Source organism: Salvelinus fontinalis, unplaced genomic scaffold, assembly GCF_029448725.1.
Source record: "Salvelinus fontinalis isolate EN_2023a unplaced genomic scaffold, ASM2944872v1 scaffold_0022, whole genome shotgun sequence".
In the NCBI taxonomy this organism is placed as follows: domain Eukaryota; kingdom Metazoa; phylum Chordata; class Actinopteri; order Salmoniformes; family Salmonidae; genus Salvelinus; species Salvelinus fontinalis.
The window spans coordinates 141,893-166,948 of record NW_026600231.1 but is presented as its reverse complement, the minus strand read 5'-3'; the positions used below and the strand labels follow the sequence as shown (position 1 = coordinate 166,948).

At 44.1% G+C, this 25,056-nt stretch overlaps 1 protein-coding gene across 1 annotated transcript in view; it reads right to left on the bottom strand.

Annotated features, from left to right (window-relative positions):
* LOC129842183 (muscarinic acetylcholine receptor M3-like) overlaps positions 1 to 25,056 on the bottom strand; it is a 209,843-nt gene that overhangs the window by 159,910 nt on the left and 24,877 nt on the right. The window contains exon 2 of the mRNA XM_055910614.1: positions 4,204 to 4,322. The gene's annotated coding sequence lies outside the window, so the exon portion shown is untranslated. The remainder of the gene's footprint in view (positions 1 to 4,203; positions 4,323 to 25,056) is intronic.

The following is a 25,056-nucleotide window of genomic DNA, read 5'->3' as shown; positions in this document are numbered from 1 at the left end:
TACTGTCCCTGTTAAATGAAGGAGACATTATTACTGTCCCTGTTAAATGAAGGAGACATTATTACTGTCCTTGTTAAATGAAGGACACATTATTACTGTCCCTGTTAAATGAAGGAGACATTATTACTGTCCCTGTTAAATGAAGGAGACATTATTACTGTCCCTGTTAAATGGAGGAGACATTATTACTGTCCCTGTTAAATGAAGGAGGTAAACACGGAGGATACAAAACATTAGTAACACCTTCCTAATACTGAGTTGCACACTTTCGCACAAAACTTAAAAAACTGCAACTAGTTCCATGACACAGACTGACCAGGTGAATCCAGATGAAAGATATGATCCCTTATTGATGCCACCTGTTAAATCCACTTCAATCAGTGTCGATGAAGGGGAGGAGACGGGTTAAAGAAGGATTTTTAAGCCTTGAGACAATTGAGACATGGATTGTGTATGTGTGCCAGTCAGAGGGTGAAAGGGCAAGGCAAAATATTTATGTGCCTTTAAACGGGGTATGGTAGTAGGTGCCAGACGCACCGGTTGGTGTCAAGAACTGCAACGCTGCTGGGTTTTTCACGCTCAATAGTTTCCCAAGTGTATCAAGAACGGTCCACCACCCAAAGGACATCCAGCCAACTTGTCACAACTGTGAGAAACATTGGAGTCAATATGGGCCAGCATCCCTGTGGAACGCTTTCAACACCTTGTAGAGTCCATGACCCGACGAATTGAGGCTGTTCTGAGGGCAAAAGGGGGATCAATCCAATATTATGAATGTGTTCCTTAATGTTTGGTATACTCAGTGTAATCATGAAAAGGCAGGACAATAGGCTACATATCGTGATTGATAGACAGGACAATAGGCTACATATCGTGATAGATGGACAGGACAACAGGCTACATATCGTGATAGATGGGCAGGATAACAGGCTACATATCGTGACTGATATAGAGGACAATAGGCTACATATTGTGATTGATAGACAGGACAACAGGCTACATATCGTGATAGATGGACAGGACAACAGGCTACATATCGTGATAGATGGACAGGACAACAGGCTACATATCGTGATAGATGGACAGGACAACAGGCTACATATCGTGATAGATGGACAGGACAACAGGTTACATATCGCGATAGATGGACAGGACAACAGGCTACATATCGTGATAGATGGACAGGACAACAGGCTACATATCGTGATAGATGGACAGGACAACAGGCTACATATCGTGATAGATGGACAGGACAACAGGCTACATATCGTGATAGATGGACAGGACAACAGGCTACATATCGTGATAGATGGACAGGACAACAGGCTACATATCGTGATAGATGGACAGGACAACAGGCTACATATCGTGATAGATGGACAGAACAACAGGCTACATATCGTGATAGATGGACAGGACAACAGGCTACATATCGTGATAGATGGACAGGACAACAGGCTACATATCGTGATAGATGGACAGGACAACAGGCTACATATCGTGATAGATGGACAGGACAACAGGCTACATATCGTGATAGATGGACAGGACAACAGGCTACATATCGTGATAGATGGACAGGACAACAGGCTACATATCGTGATAGATGGACAGGACAACAGGCCACATATCGTGATAGATGGACAGGACAACAGGCTACATATCGTGATAGGTGGACAGGACAACAGGCTACATATCGTGATAGATGGACAGGACAACAGGCTACATATCGTGATAGGTGGACAGGACAACAGGTTACACATCGTGATAGATGGACAGGACAACAGGCTACATATCGTGATAGATGGACAGGACAACAGGCTACATAGCGTGATAGATGGACAGGACAACAGGCTACATATCGTGACAGATGGACAGGACAACAGGCTACATATCGTGATAGATGGACAGGACAACAGGCTACATATCGTGATAGATGGACAGGACAACAGGCTACATATCGTGATTGCACAACATACAGCACATTGTTATGTTGTTTACTTTAAATCCACATCATTAATAGCTACTGGCCATGAAACTGACATTCTGAGGTATCCTGAAAGGGAACATGTTGTCCGTTTCCCGTCCTCAGTCCTCAAATGATTTTCAGAAGATACGGTGCATTCCGAAAGTAGTAGACCTTGGTCAAGGAGGTGACCAAGAATCCGATGGTCACTCTGACAGAGCTCTAGAGTTCCTCTGTGTTCGGAGAACCTTCCAGAATGACAACCATCTCTGCAGCACTCCACCAATCAGGCCTTAATGGTAGAGGGGCCAGACAGACGCCACTCCTCAGTAAAAGGCACATGACAGCCCGCTTGGAGTTTGCCAAAAGGCACCCAAGGACTCTCAGACCATGATTCTCTGGTCTGATGAAACCAAAATTGAACTATTTGGCCTGAATGCCAAGCTTCACATCTGGAGGAAACCTGGCACCATCCCTACGGTGAAGCGTGGTGGTAGCAGAATCATGCTGTGGGGATGTTTTTCAGTGGCAGGGACTGGGAGACTAGTCAGGATCGAGGGAAAGATGAACAGAGCAAAGTACAGAGAGATCCTTGATGAAAACCTGCTCCAGAGCTCTCAGGACCTCAGACTGGTGCAAAGGTTCACCATCCAACAGGACAACGACGCTAAACACACTGCCAAGACAACGCAGGAGTGGCTTCGAGACAAGTCTCTGAATGTCCTTGAGTGGCCCAGCCAGAACCCGGACTTGAACCCGATCTAATATCTCTGGAGAGACCTGCAAATAGCTGTGCAGCAACGCTCCCCATCCAACCTGACAGAGCTTGAGAGGATCTGCAGAGAAGAATGGGAGAAACTCCCCAAATACAGATGCCAAGCTTGTAGCATCATAGCCAAGAAGACTCAAGGCTGTATTTGCTGCCAAAGGTGCTGTTTAAAAAAAAAAAAGTATTTCACCTTTATTTAACTAGGCAAGTCAGTTAAGAACAAATTCTTATTTACAATGACAGCGTACAACGGCCAAACCCAGACGACGCTGGGCAAATTTTGATGTCATTATGGGGTATCGTGATGTCATTATGGGTATCGTGATCTCATTATGGGGTATTGTGATGTCATTATGGGGTATTGTGATGTCATAATGGGGTGTCGTGGTGTCATTATGGGGTATTGTGATGTCATTATGGGGTATTTTGATGTCATTATGGGGTATTGTGATGTCATTATGGGGTATTTTGATGTCATTATGGAGTATCGTGTGTAGATTGATGAGGAAAATGTTTTTGATCAATTTTAGAATAAGGCTCTAATGGAACAAAATATGGAAAAAGTCAAAGGGTCTGAATACTTTCCAAATGCACTGAATGAGAGAATCTTCCAGCCCAGAATAACAGTTATGCTTGCCTTGCTGTTGTTGTGTTACCTAGCAACAGGAGCCTGGACACCCTTAATTCCCTGAACTATCCATCTGGATTTGTAATGAAGAGAAAGGCTTGTAGAATCAATCACCACACTGTTCCTCGCCATCAAATCAAATGCACCGTATACAACAGGTGTAGTAGACCTTACAGTGAAATGCTGAATACAACAGGTGTAGTAGACCTTACAGTGAACTGCTGAATACAACAGGTGTAGTAGACCTCACAGTGAAATGCTGAATACAACAGGTGTAGTAGACCTTACAGTGAAATGCTGAATACAACAGGTGTAGTAGACCTTACAGTGAACTGCTGAATACAACAGGTGTAGTAGACCATACAGTGAACTGCTGAATACAACAGGTGTAGTAGACCTCACAGTGAACTTCTGAATACAACAGGTGTAGTAGACCTCACAGTGAACTGCTGAATACAACAGGTGTAGTAGACCTCACAGTGAACTGCTGAATACAACAGGTGTAGTAGACCTTACAGTGAAATGCTGAATACAACAGGTGTAGTAGACCTTACAGTGAAATGCTGAATACAACAGTTGTAGTAGACCTCACAGTGAAATGCTGAATACAACAGGTGTAGTAGACCTTACAGTGAAATGCTGAATACAACAGGTGTAGTAGACCTCACAGTGAACTTCTGAATACAACAGGTGTAGTAGACCTTACAGTGAAATACTGAATACAACAGGTGTAGTAGACCTGACAGTGAACTGCTGAATACAACAGGTGTATTACTAACTAAGATTGGTATTCTGCCTCTGAATGACTCTTTGCAGTAGTAGTAGAATGCGGGAACTTACCAATATGTTGGGAGTGAAGTTGCCACTAGATGTCACCTCTGGTTGGAATGCAGTCCAGAACCTCTGCAGTCCTCTGACCATGGAGTGTGTTCATCAGATAGGCTCCTGGTGGAGGGGAACTAGAGAAGAAGAAACACAGAACAAGAAGAGTTCATTAATCCACATGAGGCAGAAATGTGTCTCCAACCCACTATAAAAGGATCATAAATATTACTGAATGGTAACCTCAACCCACTATAAAAGGATCATAAATATTACTGAATGGTAACCTCAACCCACTATTAAAGGATTATAAATATTACTGAATGGTAACCTCAACCCACTATTAAAGGATTATAAATATTACTGAATGGTAACCTCAACAGACTATAAAAGGATCATACATATTACTGAATGGTAACCTCAACCCACTATAAATGGATCATAAATATTACTGAATGGTAACCTCAACCCACTATAAAAGGATTATAAATATTTCTGAATGGTAACCTCAAACCACTATAAAAGGTAAATAAATATTACTGAATGGTAACCTCAAACCACTATAAAAGGATTATAAATATTACTGAATGGTAACCTCAACTCACTATAAAAGGATTATAAATATTACTGAATGGTAACCTCAACCCACTATAAAATGATTATAAATATTACTGAATGGTAACCTCAACCCACTATAAAAGGATTATAAATATTACTGAATGGTAACCTCAACCCACTATAAAAGGATTATAAATATTACTGAATGGTAACCTCAACCCACTATAAAAGGATTATAAATATTACTGAATGGTAACCTCAACCCACTATTAAAGGATTATAAATATTACTGAATGGTAACCTCAACCCACTATAAAATAATTATAAATATTACTGAATGGTAACCTCAACAGACTATAAAAGGATCATACATATTACTGAATGGTAACCTCAACCCACTATAAATGGATCATAAATATTACTGAATGGTAACCTCAACCCACTATAAAAGAATTATAAATATTACTGAATGGTAACCTCAACCCACTATAAAAGAATTATAAATATTACTGAATGGTAACCTCAACCCACTATAAAAGGATTATAAATATTACTGAATGGTAACCTCAACCCACTATAAAAGGATTATAAATATTACTGAATGGTAACCTCAACCCACTATAAAAGGATTATATCTCCACTGGGATTCTCTACCTCTAACCCTGTTACTGGGGCTGAGTCACTGGCTTGCTGGTGCTCTTTCATGCCGTCCCTAGGAGGGGTGCGTCACTTGAGTGGGTTGAGTTACTGACGTGAACTTCCTGTCTGGGTTGGCGCCCCCCCTTGGTTGTGCTGTGGTGGAGACCTTTGTGGGCTATACTCGGCCTTGTCTCAGGATTGTAAGTTGGTGGTTGAGGAAATCCCTCTAGTGGTGTGGGGGCTGTGCTTTGGCAGAGTGGGTGGGGTTATATCCTTCCTGTTTGGCCCTGTCCGGGGGTTTCTTCGGATGGGGCCACAGTGTCTCCTGACCGCTCCTGTCTCAGCCTCCAGTATTTATGCTGCAGTAGTTTATGTGTCGGGGGGCTAGGGTCAGTTGGTTATACCTGGAATACTTCTCCTGTCTTATCCAGTGTCCTGTGTGAATTTAAGTATGCTCTCTCTAATTCTCTCGTTCTCTCTTTCTCTCTGAGAACCTGAGCCCTAGGACCATACGTCAGGACTACCGGGCATGCTGACACCTTGCTGTCCCCAGTCCGCCCGGCCTTGCTGCTATTCCAGTTTCAACTGTTTCTGCCTGCGGTTACGAAACCCCTACCTGTCCCAGACCTGCTGTTTTCAACTCTTAATGATCGGCTATGAAAAGCCAACTGAGATTTATTCCTGATTATTATTTGACCATGCTTGTCATTTATGAACATTTTGAAAATCTTGGCTCTCTCTAATTTTCTCCTTCTCTCTTTCTCTCGGAGGACCTGAGCCCTAGGACCATACGTCGGGACTACCGGCCGTGGTGACTCCTTGCTGCCCCCAGTCCGCCTGGCCTTGCTGCTATTCCAGTTTCAACTCTTCTGCCTGCGGTTATGGAACCCCTACCTGTCCCAGACCTGCTGTTTTCAACTCTTAATGATCGGCTATGAAAAGCCAACTGAGATTTATTCCTGATTATTATTTGACCATGCTTGTCATTTATGAACATTTTGAAAATCTTGGCTCTCTCTAATTTTCTCCTTCTCACTTTCTTTCTCTCGGAGGACCTGGGCCCTAGGACCATGCGTCGGGACTGCCGCCCGTGGTGACTCCTTGCTGTCCCCAGTCCGCCTGGCCTTGCTGCTATTCCAGTTTCAGCTGTTCTGCCTGCGGTTATGGAACCGCCACCTGTCCCAGACCTGTTGTTTTTCAACTCTTAATGATCAGCTATGAAAAGCCAACTGAAAATAATTCATGATTATTATTTGACCATGCTTGTCACTTATGAACATTTTTGAACATCTTGGCATAGTTCTGTTATAATCTCCACCCGGCACAGCCAGAAGAGGACTGGCCACCCCTCATAGCCTGGTTCCTCTCTAGGTTTCTTCCTAGGTTTTGGCCTTTCTAGGGAGTTTTTCCTAGCCACCGTGCTTCTACACCTGCATTCTAGCTGTTTGGGGTTTTAGGCTGGGTTTCTGTACAGCACTTCGAGATATTATCTGATGTACGAAGGGCTATATAAAATAAAATTGATTGATTGATTGATTGATTGATTATAAATATTACTGAATGGTAACCTCAACCCACTATAAAAGATATATAAATATTACTGAATGGTAACCTCAACCCACTATAAAAGAATCATAAATATTACTGAATGGTAACCTCAACCCACTATAAAAGGATCATAAATATTACTGAATGGTAACCTCAACCCACTATAAAAGGATTGTAAATATTACTGAATGGTAACCTAAACCAACTATAAAAGGATTATAAATATTACTGAATGGTAACTTCAACCCACTATAAAAGGATGATAAATATTACTGAATGGTAACCTCAACCAACTATAAAAGGATTATAAATATTACTGAATGGTAACTTCAACCCACTATAAAAGGATGATAAATATTACTGAATTGTAACCTCAACCCACTATAAAAGGATTATAAATATTACTGAATGGTAACCTCAACCCACTATAAAAGGATTATAAATATTACTGAATGGTAACCTCAAACCACTATATAAGGATGATAAATATTACTGAATGGTAACCTCAACCCACTATAAAAGGATTATAAATATTACTGAATGGTAACCTCAACCCACTATAAAAGGATTATAAATATTACTGAATTGTAACCTCAACCCACTATAAAAGGATTATAAATATTACTGAATTGTAACCTCAACCAACTATAAAAGGATCATAAATATGACTTAACAAGCGTCAGAAGATATCTGATGAAGACAGGACAAGCCTTTTGTGGTGTGCACTAGGAAGCCACAGACAACAGACAGTTGTTATCTGCATATAACATCTCAAATAAAAAATCTTTTAAAATGAAAAATGTTTTCCTCGTATTGCAATAGTCTGCCGTCATAAAGCTGTCCAGACAGAAAACATGACGTCCCAAACAGCCTCCCCATGCCCTTCGTAGTGCACTACTGTTGACCAGCCCCCATTGGGAATAGGGTGCCGTTGGGGACACAGAGTAATGTTTAATATGTCTGTGACCCCTCACCTTGGTTCTGCCCTGTTAGCGTTGGAGACAGAGAGATCTGATAATGGACTCACCCAGTGAGATGAATATTTTATATTGTTGGGTGTTCATTAAAGCCACAATCTGTAACGTTCGTCATTGGGAGAAAGAGAGGAGGACCAAGGTGCAGCGTGGGAAGTAGTCATTATCTCTTTTAATGAAAACGAATACTCAAACAAAAACAACAAAACACGAGAACGAAACGAAACAGTCCTGAACGGTTGAAAATACAAAACACAGAACAGAAAATAATCACCCACGAAACACAGGTGTGGAAAAAGGCTACCTAAGTATGATTCTCAATCAGAGACAACTAACGACACCTGCCTCTGATTGAGAACCATACCAGGCCAAACGCAAAAACACAACATAGAAAAAAGGAACATAGACAACCGACCCAACTCACGCCCTGAACATACTAAAACAAAGACAAAACAAAACAACTAAGGTCAGAACGTGATACAATCCTGAATTTGTTTTGTTATTGTTGTTGTTGATGTTGATGTTGTTGTTGATGTTCTTGTTGATGTTCTTGATGTTGTTGATGTTGTTGATGTTGATGATGATGTTGATGATGATGTTGTTGTTGATGTTGTTGTTGATGTTGTTGTTGATGTTGTTGTTGATGTTGATGCTTGATGTTGATGATGATGTTGATGATGATGTTGATGATGATGTTGATGATGATGTTGTTGTTGATGTTGTTGATGATGTTGTTGATGATGTTGTTGATGATGTTGTTGATGATGTTGTTGTTGATGTTGTTGTTGATGTTGTTGTTGATGTTGTTGTTGATGTTGTTGTTGATGTTGATGTTGTTGATGTTGATGTTGTTGTTGTTGTTGTTGATGATGTTGTTGATGTTGTTGTTGTTGTTGTTGATGATGTTATTGTTGATGTTGTTATTGTTGATGTTGTTATTGTTGATGTTGTTATTGTTGATGTTGTTATTGTTGATGTTGTTATTGTTGATGCTGTTGTTGTTGTTGTTGTTGATGTTGTTATTGATGTTGTTGTTGATGTTGTTATTGTTGTTGTTGTTGTTGTTATTGATGTTGTTGTTGATGTTGTTATTGTTGTTGTTGTTGTTGTTGTTGTTATTGTTGATGTTGTTGTTGTTGTTGTTGATGTTGTTATTGTTGTTGTTGTTGTTATTGTTGATGTTGTTGTTGTTGTTGTTGATGTTGTTATTGTTGTTGTTGTTGTTATTGTTGATGTTGTTGTTGTTGTTGTTGATGTTGTTATTGTTATTGTTGTTGTTGTTGTTGTTATTGTTGATGTTGTTGTTATTGTTGATGCTGTTGTTGTTGTTGTTGTTGTTGTTGTTGTTGTTGTTGTTGTTGATGTTGTTATTGTTGATGCTGTTGTTGTCCAAAGTCAGTCCCGACCACTTGGTTCTCTATAAAGCTGAGGGATGGGAGCTGAAGTAATACAACTGCTCTAGATTAAAAAATGACCAGCAGCACATACTGCAGATTGGATCTTTTTAAAACCACTTTGAATAGAAACCAATATGCGCCTGTCTAATGAATCATGACTGTATGCTCAGCTACTTTAATATGGTCGTTTTTCCCCATGTTAAATCTCTGTATGGTCTGACTGGATGTATGACAGGCAACACAGACACAACTGACTAGGCTGCAAATGATGGGCCTTTTCTTTTCCCAAACAGGAAGTTATTTAAGAGATCAACAGATCAAAAACCATACTGCCTAAAACGTAGGGTTGGGCTGTACACCATATACCATATAACATATATCAGGGGCTTGGGCTTAACACCATATACCATATAACATATACCAGGGGCTTGGGCTGTACACCATATACCATATAACATATACCAGGGGCTTGGGCTGTACACCATATACCATATAACATATACCAGGGGCTTGGGCTGTACACCATATACCATATAACATATACCAGGGGCTTGGGCTGTACACCATATACCATATACCAGGGGCTTGGGCTGTACACCATATAACATATACCAGGGGCTTGGGCTGTACACCATATACCATATAACAAATACCAGGGGCTTGGGCTGTACACCATATACCATATAACAGGAGCTTGGGTTGTACACCATATACCATATAACAAATACCAGGGGCTTGGGCTGTACACCATATACATATAACATGTACCAGGCGCTTGGGCTGTACACCATATACCATATAACATATACCAGGGGCTTGGGCTGTACACCATATACCATATAACATATACCAGGGGCTTGGGCTGTACACCATATACCATATAACATATACCAGGGGCTTGGGCTGTACACCATATAACATATACCAGGGGCTTGGGCTGTACACCATATACCATATAACATATACCAGGGGCTTGGGCTGTACACCATATACCATATAACATATACCAGGGGCTTGGGCTGTACACCATATACCATATAACATATACCAGGGGCTTGGGCTGTACACCATATACCATATAACATATACCAGGGGCTTGGGCTGTACACCATATACCATATACCACATATCAGGGGCTTGGGCTGTACACCATATACCATATAACATATACCAGGAGCTTGGGCTGTACACCATATACCATATAACATATACCAGGGGCTTGGGCTGTACACCATATACCATATAACATATACCAGGGGCTTGGGCTGTACACCATATACCATATAACATATACCAGGGGCTTGGGCTGTACACCATATACCATATAACATATACCAGGGGCTTGGGCTGTACACCATATACCATATACCATATACCAGGGGCTTGGGCTGTACACCATATACCATATAACATATACCAGGGGCTTGGGCTGTACACCATATACCATATAACAGGGGCTTGGGCTGTACACCATATACCATATACCAGGGGCTTGGGCTGTACACCATATACCATATAACATATACCAGGGGCTTGGGCTGTACACCATATACCATATACCAGGGGCTTGGGCTGTACACCATATACCATATACCAGGGGCTTGGGCTGTACACCATATACCATATAACATATACCAGGGGCTTGGGCTGTACACCATATACAATATACCATATACCAGGGGCTTGGGCTGTACACCATATACCATATAACATATACCAGGGGCTTGGGCTGTACACCATATACCATATAACATATACCAGGGGCTTGGGCTGTACACCATATACCATATAACATATACCAGGGGCTTGGGCTGTACACCATATACCATATACCATATACCAGGGGCTTGGGCTGTACACCATATACCATATAACATATACCAGGGGCTTGGGCTGTACACCATATACCATTTAACATATACCAGGGGCTTGGGCTGTACACTATATACCATATACCATATACCAGGGGCTTGGGCTGTACACCATATACCATATAACAGGAGCTTGGGCTGTACACCATATACCATATTGCAGGGGCTTGGGCTGTACACCATATACCATATAACATATACCAGGAGCGTGGGCTGTATATTGTATACAGGGGTCTTGGGCTGTATACTGTATATATATATATACCGTATACCGGGGTCTTGGGCTGTATACCATATATATACCGTATACCGGGGTCTTGGGCATTATATCATATATATACCGTATACCGGGGTCTTGGGCATTATATCATATATATACCGTATACGGGGTCTTGGGCTGTATACCATATATATACCTTATACCGGGGTCTTGGGCTGTATACCGTGTATATATACCGTATTCCGGGGTCTTGGGCTGTATACCGTGTATATATACCGTATTCCGGGGTCTTGGGCTGTATACTGTATATATATTCCGTATTCCGGGGTCTTGGGCTGTATACCATATATATCCCGTATTCCGGGGTCTTGGGCTGTATACTGTCTATATATACCGTATTCCGGGGTCTTGGGCTGTATACCGTGTATATATACCGTATTCCGGGGTCTTGGGCTGTATACCGTGTATATATACCGTATACCGGGGTCTTGGGCTGTATACCGTGTTTATATACCGTATACCGGGGTCTTGGGCTGTATACCGTGTTTATATACCGTATCCTGGGGTCTTGGGCTGTATACCGTGTATATACCGCATACCGGGGTCTTGGGCTGTATACCGTGTTTATATACCGTATTCCGGGGTCTTGGGCTGTATACCGTGTATATATACCGTATTCCGGGGTCTTGGGCTGTATACCGTGTATATATACCGTATACCGGGGTCTTGGGCTGTATACCGTGTTTATATACCGTATACCGGGGTCTTGGGCTGTATACCGTGTTTATATACCGTATACCGGGGTCTTGGGCTGTATACCGTGTATATACCGCATACCCGGGTCTTGGGCTGTATATCGTGTTTATATACCGTATTCCGGGGTCTTGGGCTGTATACCGTGTATATATACCGTATTCCGGGGTCTTGGGCTGTATACCGTGTTTATATACCGTATACCGGGGTCTTGGGCTGTATACCGGGGTATCCGCTGGATGGTTTTTCAAGACCATCAATAGCGTTGAAAGTATTTATTTTAAGTTTTTCAATAGATTTTAATATTTGTAGCTGCTTTTTTTTTAAATACCTGCAGTCAACTGGTACAATACATTAGGAGTTAAAGCAGATCACGTTTCCTCATTTCACCTGTCACTGTATTCTACATAATGAAGCTTATCGTAGTTCCCCAGAACAGTTGAGACAGCCAGGTGTTTTACCTGATGAGGCTTATCGTAGTTCTCCAGAACAGTTGAGACAGTCAGGTGTTTTACCTGATGAGGCTTATCGTAGTTCCCCAGAACAGTTGAGACAGTCAGGTGTTTTACCTGATGAGGCTTATCGTAGTTCCCCAGAACAGTTGAGACAGTCAGGTGTTTTACCTGATGAGGCTTATCGTAGTTCCCCAGAACAGTTGAGACAGTCAGTTGTTTTACCTGATGAGGCTTATCGTGAATGGTTTGTCCTCTGACAAATCAACTGTGCATTTCGGTGTTCCTCAAGGTTCCGTTTTAGGACCACTATTGTTTTCACTATCTATTTTACCTCTTGGGGATGTCATTCGAAAACATAATGTTAACTTTCACTGCTATGCGGATGACACACAGCTGTACATTTCAATGAAACATGGTGAAGCCCCAAAATTGCCCTCGCTAGAAGCCTGTGTGTCACGCCCTGGCCTTATTATTCTTTGTTTTCTTTATTATTTTAGTTAGGTCAGGGTGTGACATGGGTAATGTTTATGTTTTGTTAGTTTGTATAGAGTTTTGTGTCGTCAAGGGGGGGGTTATGTCACGCCCTGGCCTTATTATTCTTTGTTTTCTTTATTATTTTAGTTAGGTCAGGGTGTGACATGGGGAATGTTTATGTTTTGTTGGTTTTGGGTGTTTATTTGGTAAAGGGGTTATGGGGTGTAATATATGGTTTTGTGTTGAGTGTAGATGTCTAGCGTTGTCTATGTTGGTGAGTGATCTAGAAGAGTCTATGGTTACCTGAATGAGTTCCCAATTAGAGACAGCTGATTTCGGTTGTCTCTGATTGGGAGCCTTATTTAGGGTAGCCATAGGCTCTCATTGGTGTGGGTAATTGTCTATGTAAGAACGTTTGTAGCCAGTGTGTGTAAGTGCACAACGTTTGTAGCTTCACGGTCGTTTTGTTATTTTGTTGTTTTGTTAAAGTGGTTTTTGTGTCGTGTTCATCTTCGTGTTTAATAAAAGAAGATGGCTTATTTTCCAACTGCTGCATTTTGGTCCGTTAATCCGCCGCACGATCGTGACAGAATTACCCACCATAGGACCAAGCAGCATGACCAGCGGCAACAGGATCTCTGGAGTTGGGAGGACGAATTGGAAAGGGATGGACCTTGGGCGCAAACTGGAGAATATCGCTGCTCTCGTGTGAAAGGTGAGGCAGCCACAGCCCAGGAGAGGTGGTTTAAGGAGGCAGCTAGGAGACGTGGATGGAAGCCGGAGAATCAAGCTCGAAACCGGAATTATGAGGGGACACGTCTTGCACGGAAGCCCGAAAAGCCCGTGAGTAACTCCCAAAAATTTCTTGGGGGGGGCTAAGGGGTTGTGGGCCAAGGGCAGGTAGGAGACCTGCGCCCACTTCCCAGGCTAACCGTGGAGAGCGGGAGTACGGGCAGACACCGTGTTACGCAGTAGAGCGCACGGTGTCTCCTGTACGTGTGCATAGTCCGGTGCGGGTTATTCCACCTCCCCGCACTGGTAGGGCTAGATTGGGCATTGAGCCAGGTGTCATGAGGCCGGCTCAACGCGTCTGGTCTCCAGTGCGTCTCCTCGGGCCGGCATACATGGCACCTGCCTTACGCATGGTTTCCCCGGTTCGCCTACATAGCCCGGTGCGGGTTATTCCACCTCCCCGCACTGGTTGGGCGACCGGGAGCATTCAACCAGGTAAGGTTGGGCAGGCTCAATGCTCAAGAGAGCCAGTACGCCTGCACGGTCCGGTATTTCCGGCGCCACCTCCCCGCCCCAACCCAGTACCACCAGTGCCTCCTCCACGCACTAGCCTTATGGTGCGTGTCTCCAGCCCGGTATCACCAATTCCGGCACCACGCACTAAGCCTTTTGTGCGTCTCCAGAGTCCTGTGCATCCTGTTGCTGCTCCCCGCATTAGCCCTGAGATGCGTGTCCCCAGTCCGGTACCACCAGTTCCGGCCCCACGCACTAGGCCTAATGTGCGTCCCCAGGGTCCAGTATGCCCTGTTCCTGCTCCCCGCACTAGCCCTGAGATGCGTGTCCCCAGCCCGGTGCCACCAGTCCCGGCACCACGCACCAGGCCTACAGTGCGCCTCAGCCGGCAGGAGTCTGCTGTCTGCACAGCGATGACTGAACTGCTCGTCTCCCCAGCGCCATCTGAGCCATCCGTCTCCCCAGCGCCATCTGAGCCATCCGTCTCCCCAGCGCCATCTGAGCCATCCGTCTGCAATGAGCCTGCAAAGCCGCCCGTCTGCCATGAGCCTGCAAAGCCGCCCGTCTGCCATGAGCCCACTGAGCCGTCCGCCAGACAGGAGCCGCTAGAGCCGCCAGCCAGACAGGAGCCGCTAGAGCCGTCCGTCAGACAGGATCTGCCAGAGCCGCCAACCAGACAGGATCTGCCAGAGCCGCCAACCAGACAGGATCTGCCAGAGCCGCCAACCAGACAGGAGCAGCCAGATCAGTCAGCCAGCCATGAGCAGCCAGATCCGTCAGCTAGCCATGAGCAGCCAGATCCGTCAGCTAGCCATGAGCAGCCAGATCCGTCAGCCAGCCATGAGCAGCCAGATCCGTCAGCTAGCCATGAGCAGCCAGATCCGTCAGCTAGCCATGAGCAGCCAGATCCGTCAGCTAGCCATGAGCAGCCAGATCCGTCAGCTAGCCATGAGCAGCCAGATCCGTCAGCTAGCCATGAGCAGCCAGATCCGTCAGCTAGCCATGAGCAGCCAGATCCGTCAGCCAGCCATGGGCCATCCCTCAGTCCGGAGCTGCAGTCCCTCAGTCCGGAGCTGCAGTCCCTCAGTCCGGAGCTGCCATTCCTCAGTCCGGAGCTGCCCCTTACCCTGGTGCTGCCCCTTACCCTGGTGCTGCCCCTTACCCTGGTACTGCCCCTGACCCTGGTACTGTCCCTGACCCTAGTACTGCCCCTGACCCTGGTACTGCCTCTTACCCTGGTACTGCCCCTTAGTCCGGAACTGCCCCTGAATGCAATGGGGTTAAGGTGGAGGGGGGTCGTTTGGAGGAAGCCTAGGAGGTGTTTAGGTACTGTGGTGACGTGGGGACCGCGACCAGAGCCGGAGCCGCCACCGTGGATGGAAGCCCACCCAGACCCTCCCCTAGACTGTGTATGGTGCGCCCGGAGTTCGCGCCTCAAGGGGGGGGTTATGTCACGCCCTGGCCTTATTATTCTTTGTTTTCTTTATTATTTTAGTTAGGTCAGGGTGTGACATGGGTAATGTTTATGTTTTGTTGGTTTTGGGTGTTTATTTGGTAAAGGGGTTATGGGGTGTAATATATGGTTTTGTGTTGAGTGTAGATGTCTAGCGTTGTCTATGTTGGTGAGTGATCTAGAAGAGTCTATGGTTACCTGAATGAGTTCCCAATTAGAGACAGCTGATTTCGGTTGTCTCTGATTGGGAGCCTTATTTAGGGTAGCCATAGGCTCTCATTGGTGTGGGTAATTGTCTATGTAAGAACGTTTGTAGCCAGTGTGTGTAAGTGCACAACGTTTGTAGCTTCACGGTCGTTTTGTTGTTTTGTTAAAGTGGTTTTTGTGTCGTGTTCATCTTCGTGTTTAATAAAAGAAGATGGCTTATTTTCCAACTGCTGCATTTTGGTCCGTTAATCCGCCGCACGATCGTGACACTGTGTTTCAGACATAAGGAAGTGGATGGCTGAAAACTTTCTACTTTTAAACTCAGACAAAACAGAGATGCTTGTTCTAGGTCCCAAGAAACAAAGAGATCTTCTGTTAAATCTGACAATTCATCTTGATGGTTGTAAAGTCGTCTCAAATAAAACTGTGAAGGACCTCGGCGTTACTCTTGACCCTGATCTCTCTTTTGACGAACATATCAAGACTGTTTCAAGGACAGCTTTTTTCCATCTACGTAACATTGCAAAAATCAGAAATTTTCTGTCCAAAAATGATGCAGAAAAATTAATCCATGCATTTGTTACTTCTAGGTTAGACTACTGCAATGCTCTACTTTCCGGCTACCCGGTTAAAGCACTAAATAAACTTCAGTTAGTGCTAAATACGGCTGCTAGAATCCTGACTAGAACCAAGAAATTACTCCAGTGCTAGCTTCCCTACACTGGCTTCCTGTTAAGACAAGGGCTGATTTCAAGGTTTTACTGTTAACCTATAAAGCGTTACATGGGCTTGCTCCTACCTATCTTTCCGAGTTGGTCCTGCCGTACATACCAATACGTACACTACGGCCACAAGACGCAGGCCTCCTAATTGTCCCTAGAATTTCTAAGCAAACAGTGGGAGGCAGGGCTTTCTCCTATAGATCTCCATTTTTATGGAACAGTCTGCCTACCCATGTGAGAGACGCAGACTCGGTCTCAACCTTTAAGTCTTTACTGAAGACTTATCTCTTCAGTAGGTCATATGATTGAGTGTAGTCTGGCCCAGGAGTGTGAAGGTGGACGGAAAGGCTCTGGAGCAACGAACCACCCTTGCTGTTTCTGCCTGGCCGGTTCCCCTCTCTCCACTGGGATTCTCTGCCTCTAACCCTATTACAGGGGCTGAGTCACTGGCTTACTGGTGCTCTTTCATGCCGTCCCTGGGAGAGGTGCGTCACTTGAGTGGGTTGAGTTACTGACGTGATCTTCCTGTCTGGGTTGGCGCCCCCCCTTGGTTTGTGCTGTGGTGGAGATCTTTGTTGGCTATACTCGGCCTTGTCTCAGGATTATAAGTTGGTGGTTGAAGATATCCCTCCAGTGGTGCGGGGGCTGTGCTTTGGCAAAGTGGGTGGGGTTATATCCTTCCTATTTGGCCCTGTCCGGGGGTATCTTCGGATGGGGCCACAGTGTCTCCTGACCGCTCCTGTCTCAGCCTCCAGTATTTATGCTGCAGTAGTTTGTGTCGGGGGGCTAGGGTCAGTTGCTTATACCTGGAGTACTTCTCCTGTCTTATCCAGTGTCCTGTGTGAATTTAAGTATGCTTTCTCTAATTCTCTCGTTCTCTCTTTCTTTCTCTCTCATGCTTGTCATTTATGAACATTTTGAAAATCTTGGCTCTCTCTAATTTTCTCCTTCTCTCTTTCTTTCTCTCGGAGGACCTGAGCCCTGGGACCATACGTCGGGACTGCCGGGCGTGGTGGCTCCTTGCTGTCCCCAGTCCGCCTGGCCTTGCTGCTGTTCCGGTTTCAGCTGTTCTGCCTGCGGTTATGGAACCGCCACCTGTCCCAGTGTCACGTTCCTGACCTGTTTTCCTTTTTTCTTGTATTTATTTAGTTGGTCAGGGCGTGAGTTGGGTGGGTTGGTCTATGTGTGTTTTTCTATGTTGGGGTTTTTGTGTTCGGCCTGGTATGATTTTCAGTCAGAGGCAGCTGTAGATCGTTTGTCCCTGATTGAGAATCATACTAAGGCAGCCGGGGTTTCACGTGTGTTTGGTGGGTGGTTGTATCGCGTGTCTGCATTCGTGCCACACGGGACTGTTTGTCGATTGTTTCATGGTGTTCTTTTGTTTCGTGTTCAGTTTCGATTTAATAAATAATCATGGACACTAATCACTCCGCATATTGGTCTGATCCTTCTCGCCTCTCCTCCTCGTCCGAGGAGGAGGATTACGACGATCGTTACACCCAGACCTGTTGTTTTTCAACTCTTAATGATCGGCTATGAAAAGCCAACTGAAAATTATTCATGATTATTATTTGACCATGCTTGTCACTTATGAACATTTTTGAACATCTTGGCATAGTTCTGTTATAATCTCCACCCGGCACAGCCAGAAGAGGACTGGCCACCCCTCATAGCCTGGTTCCTCTCTAGGTTTCTTCCTAGGTTTTGGCCTTTCTAGGGAGTTTTTCCTAGCCACCGTGCTTCTACACCTGCATTCTAGCTGTTTGGGGTTTTAGGCTGGGTCTCTGTACAGCATTTCGAGATATTAGCTGATGTACGAAGGGCTATATAAAATAAACTTGATTGATTGATTGATCGTAGTTCCCCAGAACAGTTGAGACAGTCAGGTGTTATAAATGATGAGGCTTATTGTAGTTCTCCAGAACAGCTGAGACGGTCAGGTGTTTGTTTGTAAACAGCACAACGGGAGAACTGGAGCAGGTGAGTCCAGCTGTGTATTCACTTGGGTCACGTTTTAAATTGAAAGTCAACCGTGTTTTTTTTTGTTACCTCAATAGAGTGATCAGAGACGTGCAGCTATAGTTTTCCTTCACAGGAAATATATTATTGCAATACATTTGGCTTCATTTTCATCAGACGACAACAGAAGTACAAAGCTATTTGCTTGGCAGCCACACAAGTAAATGAGCTTACAATGAAAAAGCAATGTTTTTTGTGCAGCAGTAGCAGTAGCAGCACAGCCATCAGATGCCTAATGTTTATCATAGAAAGAATGCAGCCAGCTACATTTCCTAATGTTTTTTCTTAAAGTTATTATTGCATTTAACGGGAGAGATGTAGATGCTACACAGAGAAACGTACTGGTGTAAAGTAGTCAGGACTGCTGTCTGCTGATAGAACGCCTGTTCTGAAGTCTCATCTAAGTGGAGAAGAGGTGCAACTGAAGCACAAAATGTATCTGATGACGAGCAGAAATTACAGTCAGAACCATTTGTAGATCCGTGTTTACAAAACACAGCAAGATATTTCTTAAAAGTGTTTTTATCTTTTATTTTCTGTGTGGAAAAATGAATTCTGCATGAACATGACCCCTAAATTGAACTTGCTAGTTAATCTAAGTAAGTGGCTGATTTAAAAAGGTGATGGAGGCATCATTATTGTGTTATCTTTCTACAGTGTTTGAGGAGTCAAAGCCCATTGGATCAGTTATATGTACAACTGCCACCTCTTGATGTCCTTGCGATATTTCTCCTCTCCATTCTCTCCACCTGTCCGCTCCTCCACCCATCTTCTCAGAGCAGGGAGGCCCGTTGCCCTAGCGACTCCAGACTCCACACAGACACAGAGTGTACACATGCTGCTCCAGAACCATTGGTTTGATTCCTTCAGACAAACATGAATCACCACTTTGTTCATTGGCACAAAGTCTAATGATTTGATGAGAGATTGCCATCCAGCTGGTGTAGATTGCTGTAAGACTAAACGTTTAAATCAACTGTTAGAGTCTCTTTGTGAGACTATAACTACTCGTTTAAATCAACCGGTTAGAGTCCCTTTGTGAGGCTATAACTACTCGTTTAAATCAACCGGTTAGAGTCCCTTTGTGAGGCTATAACTACACGTTTAAATCAACCGGTTAGAGTCCCTTTGTGAGGCTATAACTACACGTTTAAATCAACTGGGTAGAGTCTCTTTGTGAGACTATAACTAAACATTTGAATAACAGAAGGTGATTATTTTGGTCCAAGGTCAGGCTACCAGAGAAATGGCCCCTCACGTTAAGAACCAGAGGTCAGGCTACCAGGGAAAGGGTCCCTCACAATAAGAACCCGAGGTCAGGCTACCAGAGAAAGGGCCCCTCACAGTAAGAACCAAAGGTCAGGCTACCAGAGAAAGGGCCCCTAAAAATAAGAACCAAAGGTCAGGCTACCAGAGAAAGGGCCCCTCACAATAAGAACCAACAGTCAGGCTACCAGAGAAAGGGCCCCTCACAATAAGAACCAGAGGTCAGGATACCAGAGAAAGGGCCCTTCACAATAAGAACCAGAAGTCAGGCTACCAGGGAAAGGGCCCCTCACAATAAGAACCAGAGGTCAGGCTACCAGAGAAAGGGCCCCTCACAATAAGAACCAGAGGTCAGGCTACCAGGGAAAGGGCCCCTCACAATAAGAAAGAGAGGTCAGGCTACCAGAGAAAGGGCCCTTCACAATAAGAACCAGAAGTCAGGCTACCAGGGAAAGGGCCCCTCACAATAAGAACCAGAGGTCAGGCTACCAGAGAAAGGGCCCCTCACAATAAGAACCAGAGGTCAGGCTACCAGGGAAAGGGCCCTTTAAGAACAATCAATCCCTTTAAGAACCAGAGGTCAGGCTACCAGCTGATACCTGATCAATCCCTTTAAGAACCAGAGGTCAGGCTACCAGCTGATACCTGATCAATCCCTTTAAGAACCAGAGGTCAGGCTACCAGCTGATACCTGATCAATCCCTTTAAGAAGCAGAGGTCAGGCACCAGCTGATACCTGATCAATCCCTTTAAGAACCAGAGGTCAGGCTACCAGCTGATACCTGATCAATCCCTTTAAGAACCAGAGGTCAGGCTACCAGCTGATACCTGATCAATCCCTTTAAGAACCAGAGGTCAGGCTACCAGCTGATACCTGTGCAATCCCTTTAAGAAGCAGAGGTCAGGCTACCAGCTGATACCTGATCAATCCCTTTAAGAACCAGAGGTCAGGCACCAGCTGATACCTGATCAATCCCTTTAAGAACCAGAGGTCAGGCTACCAGCTGATACCTGATCAATCCCTTTAAGGACCAGAGGTCAGGCACCAGCTGATACCTGATCAATCCCTTTAAGAACCAGAGATAAGGCTACCAGCTGATACCTGATCAATCCCTTTAAGAACCAGAGGTCAGGCTACCAGCTGATACCTGATCAATCCCTTTAAGAACCAGAGGTCAGGCTACCAGCTGATACCTGATCAATCCCTTTAAGAACCAGAGGTCAGGCTACCAGCTGATACCTGATCAATCCCTTTAAGAACCAGAGGTCAGGCTACCAGCTGATACCTGATCAATCCCTTTAAGAACCAGAGGTCAGGCTACCAGCTGATACCTGATCAATCCCTTTAAGAACCAGAGGTCAGGCTACCAGCTGATATCTGATCAATCCCTTTAAGAACCAGAGGTCAGGCTACCAGCTGATACCTGATCAATCTCTTTAAGAACCAGAGGTCAGGCTACCAGCTGATACCTGCGCAATCCCTTTAAGAACCAGAGGTCAGGAACCAGCTGATACCTGATCAATCCCTTTAAGAACCAGAGGTCAGGCTACCAGCTGATACCTGATCAATCCCTTTAAGAACCAGAGGTCAGGCTACCAGCTGATACCTGATCAATCCCTTTAAGAACCAGAGGTCAGGCTACCAGCTGATACCTGATCAATCCCTTTAAGAACCAGAGGTCAGGCTACCAGCTGATACCTGCTCAATCCCTTTAAGAACCAGAGGTCAGGCTACCAGCTGATACCTGATCAATCTCTTTAAGAACCAGAGGTCAGGCTACCAGCTGATACCTGATCAATCCCTTTAAGAACCAGAGGTCAGGCTACCAGCTGATACCTGATCAATCCCTTTAAGAACCAGAGGTCAGGCTACCAGCTGATACCTGATCAATCCCTTTAAGAACCAGAGGTCAGGCTACCAGCTGATATCTGATCAATCCCTTTAAGAACCAGAGGTCAGGCTACCAGCTGATACCTGATCAATCTCTCTAAGAACCAGAGGTCAGGCTACCAGCTGATACCTGCGCAATCCCTTTAAGAAGCAGAGGTCAGGCACCAGCTGATACCTGATCAATCCCTTTAAGAACCAGAGGTCAGGAACCAGCTGATACCTGATCAATCCCTTTAAGAACCAGAGGTCAGGCTACCAGCTGATACCTGATCAATCCCTTTAAGAACCAGAGGTCAGGCTACCAGCTGATACCTGATCAATCCCTTTAAGAACCAGAGGTCAGGCTACCAGCTGATACCTGATCAATCCCTTTAAGAACCAGAGGTCAGGCTACCAGCTGATACCTGATCAATTCCTTTAAGAACCAGAGGTCAGGAACCAGCTGATACCTGATCAATTCCTTTAAGAACCAGAGGTCAGGAACCAGCTGATACCTGATCAATCCCTTTAAGAACCAGAGGTCAGGCTACCAGCTGATACCTGATCAATCCCTTTAAGAACCAGAGGTCAGGCTACCAGCTGATACCTGATCAATCCCTTTAAGAACCAGAGGTCAGGCTACCAGCTGATATCTGATCAATCCCTTTAAGAACCAGAGGTCAGGCTACCAGCTGATACCTGATCAATCTCTCTAAGAACCAGAGGTCAGGCTACCAGCTGATACCTGCGCAATCCCTTTAAGAACCAGAGGTCAGGCTACCAGCTGATACCTGATCAATCCCTTTAAGAACCAGAGGTCAGGCTACCAGCTGATACCTGCTCAATCCCTTTAAGAACCAGAGGTCAGGCTACCAGCTGATACCTGATCAATCCCTTTAATGTAAATCCCATAATAATGCTATCTCTCTCACACTGGAGTAAATCTGATGGGCAGAGAGAAACACAAAGACATGATATCTGGAAAATATGAGACAAAACATATAGTTTCTACCAAGTCAACTATACAGCACCTTGCGTGGGCAGTTAAAATTGAGCTACTGTGGCTTTTCAAGTTTAATTCCATCAACAATCTTCATCTTTTCTGAGAAATCCCTCCCATTCAACATAACTGACGATCAGCTGGTGAAACAGGGCTGATAATGATCAATGGTAATGATAGGGTGCATGATCAATGAACTGTAAGTTATTGGGACCATTTGAATGGCAGGGTTCTGCATACTGTATTGCACCTGTGTGTTCTCACCTAGCACTGATGTTGCTGAAAGCTGCTTTACTGAGGAACGTTTTACTGACTGTTAGATGTGGTTTTACTGACTGTGAGATGTGGTTTTACTGACTGTGTTATGTGGTTTTACTGACTGTTAGATGTGGTTTTACTGACTGTTAGATGTGGTTTTACTGACTGTTAGATGTGGTTTTACTGACTGTTAGATGTGGTTTCACTGACTGTTAGATGTGGTTTTACTGACTGTTAGATGTGGTTTTACTGACTGTGCTATGTGGTTTTACTGACTGTGAGATGTGGTTTCACTGACTGTTAGATGTGGTTTTACTGACTGTTAGATGGGGTTTTACTGACTGTGATATGGGGTTTTACTGACTGTGATATGGGGTTTTACTGACTGTTAGAAGTGGTTTTGCTGACTGTTAGATGTGGTTTTACTGACTGTTAGATGTGGTTTTACTGACTGTTAGATGTGGTTTTACTGACTGTTAGATGTGGTTTTACTGACTGTGCTATGTGGTTTTACTGACTGTTAGATGTGGTTTCACTGACTGTTAGATGTGGTTTTACTGACTGTTAGATGGGGTTTTACTGACTGTGATATGGGGTTTTACTGACTGTGATATGGGGTTTTACTGACTGTTAGAAGTGGTTTTACTGACTGTTAGATGTGGTTTTACTGACTGTTAGATGTGGTTTTACTGACTGTTAGATGTGGTTTTACTGACTGTTAGATGTGGTTTTACTGACTGTTAGATGTGGTTTTACTGACTGTTAGATGTGGTTTTACTGACTGTTAGATGTGGTTTTACTGACTGTTAGATGTGGTTTTACTGACTGTGTTATGTGGTTTTACTGACTGTGCTATGTGGTTTTACTGACTGTTAGATGTGGTTTCGCTGACTGTTAGATGTGGTTTTACTGACTGTTAGAAGTGGTTTTACTGACTGTGCTATGTGGATTTACTGACTGTTAGATGTGGTTTTACTGACTGTTAGATGTGGTTTTACTGACTGTTAGATGTGGTTTTACTGACTGTTAGAAGTGGTTTTACTGACTGTTAGATGTGGTTTTACTGACTGTGCTATGTGGTTTTACTGACTGTTAGATGTGGTTTTGCTGACTGTTAGATGTGGTTTTACTGACTGTTAGATGTGGTTTTACTGACTGTTAGATGTGGTTTTACTGACTGTTAGATGTGGTTTTACTGACTGTGCTATGTGGTTTTACTGACTGTTAGATGTGGTTTCACTGACTGTTAGATGTGGTTTTACTGACTGTTAGATGGGGTTTTACTGACTGTGATATGGGGTTTTACTGACTGTGATATGGGGTTTTACTGACTGTTAGAAGTGGTTTTACTGACTGTTAGATGTGGTTTTACTGACTGTTAGATGTGGTTTTACTGACTGTTAGATGTGGTTTTACTGACTGTTAGATGTGGTTTTACTGACTGTTAGATGTGGTTTTACTGACTGTTAGATGTGGTTTTACTGACTGTTAGATGTGGTTTTACTGACTGTTAGATGTGGTTTTACTGACTGTGTTATGTGGTTTTACTGACTGTGCTATGTGGTTTTACTGACTGTTAGATGTGGTTTCGCTGACTGTTAGATGTGGTTTTACTGACTGTTAGAAGTGGTTTTACTGACTGTGCTATGTGGATTTACTGACTGTTAGATGTGGTTTTACTGACTGTTAGATGTGGTTTTACTGACTGTTAGATGTGGTTTTACTGACTGTTAGAAGTGGTTTTACTGACTGTTAGATGTGGTTTTACTGACTGTGCTATGTGGTTTTACTGACTGTTAGATGTGGTTTCACTGACTGTTAGATGTGGTTTTACTGACTGTTGGATGTGGTTTTACTGACTGTGATATGAGGTTTTACTGACTGTTAGAAGTGGTTTTACTGACTGTGTTATGTGGTTTTACTGACTGTTAGATGTGGTTTT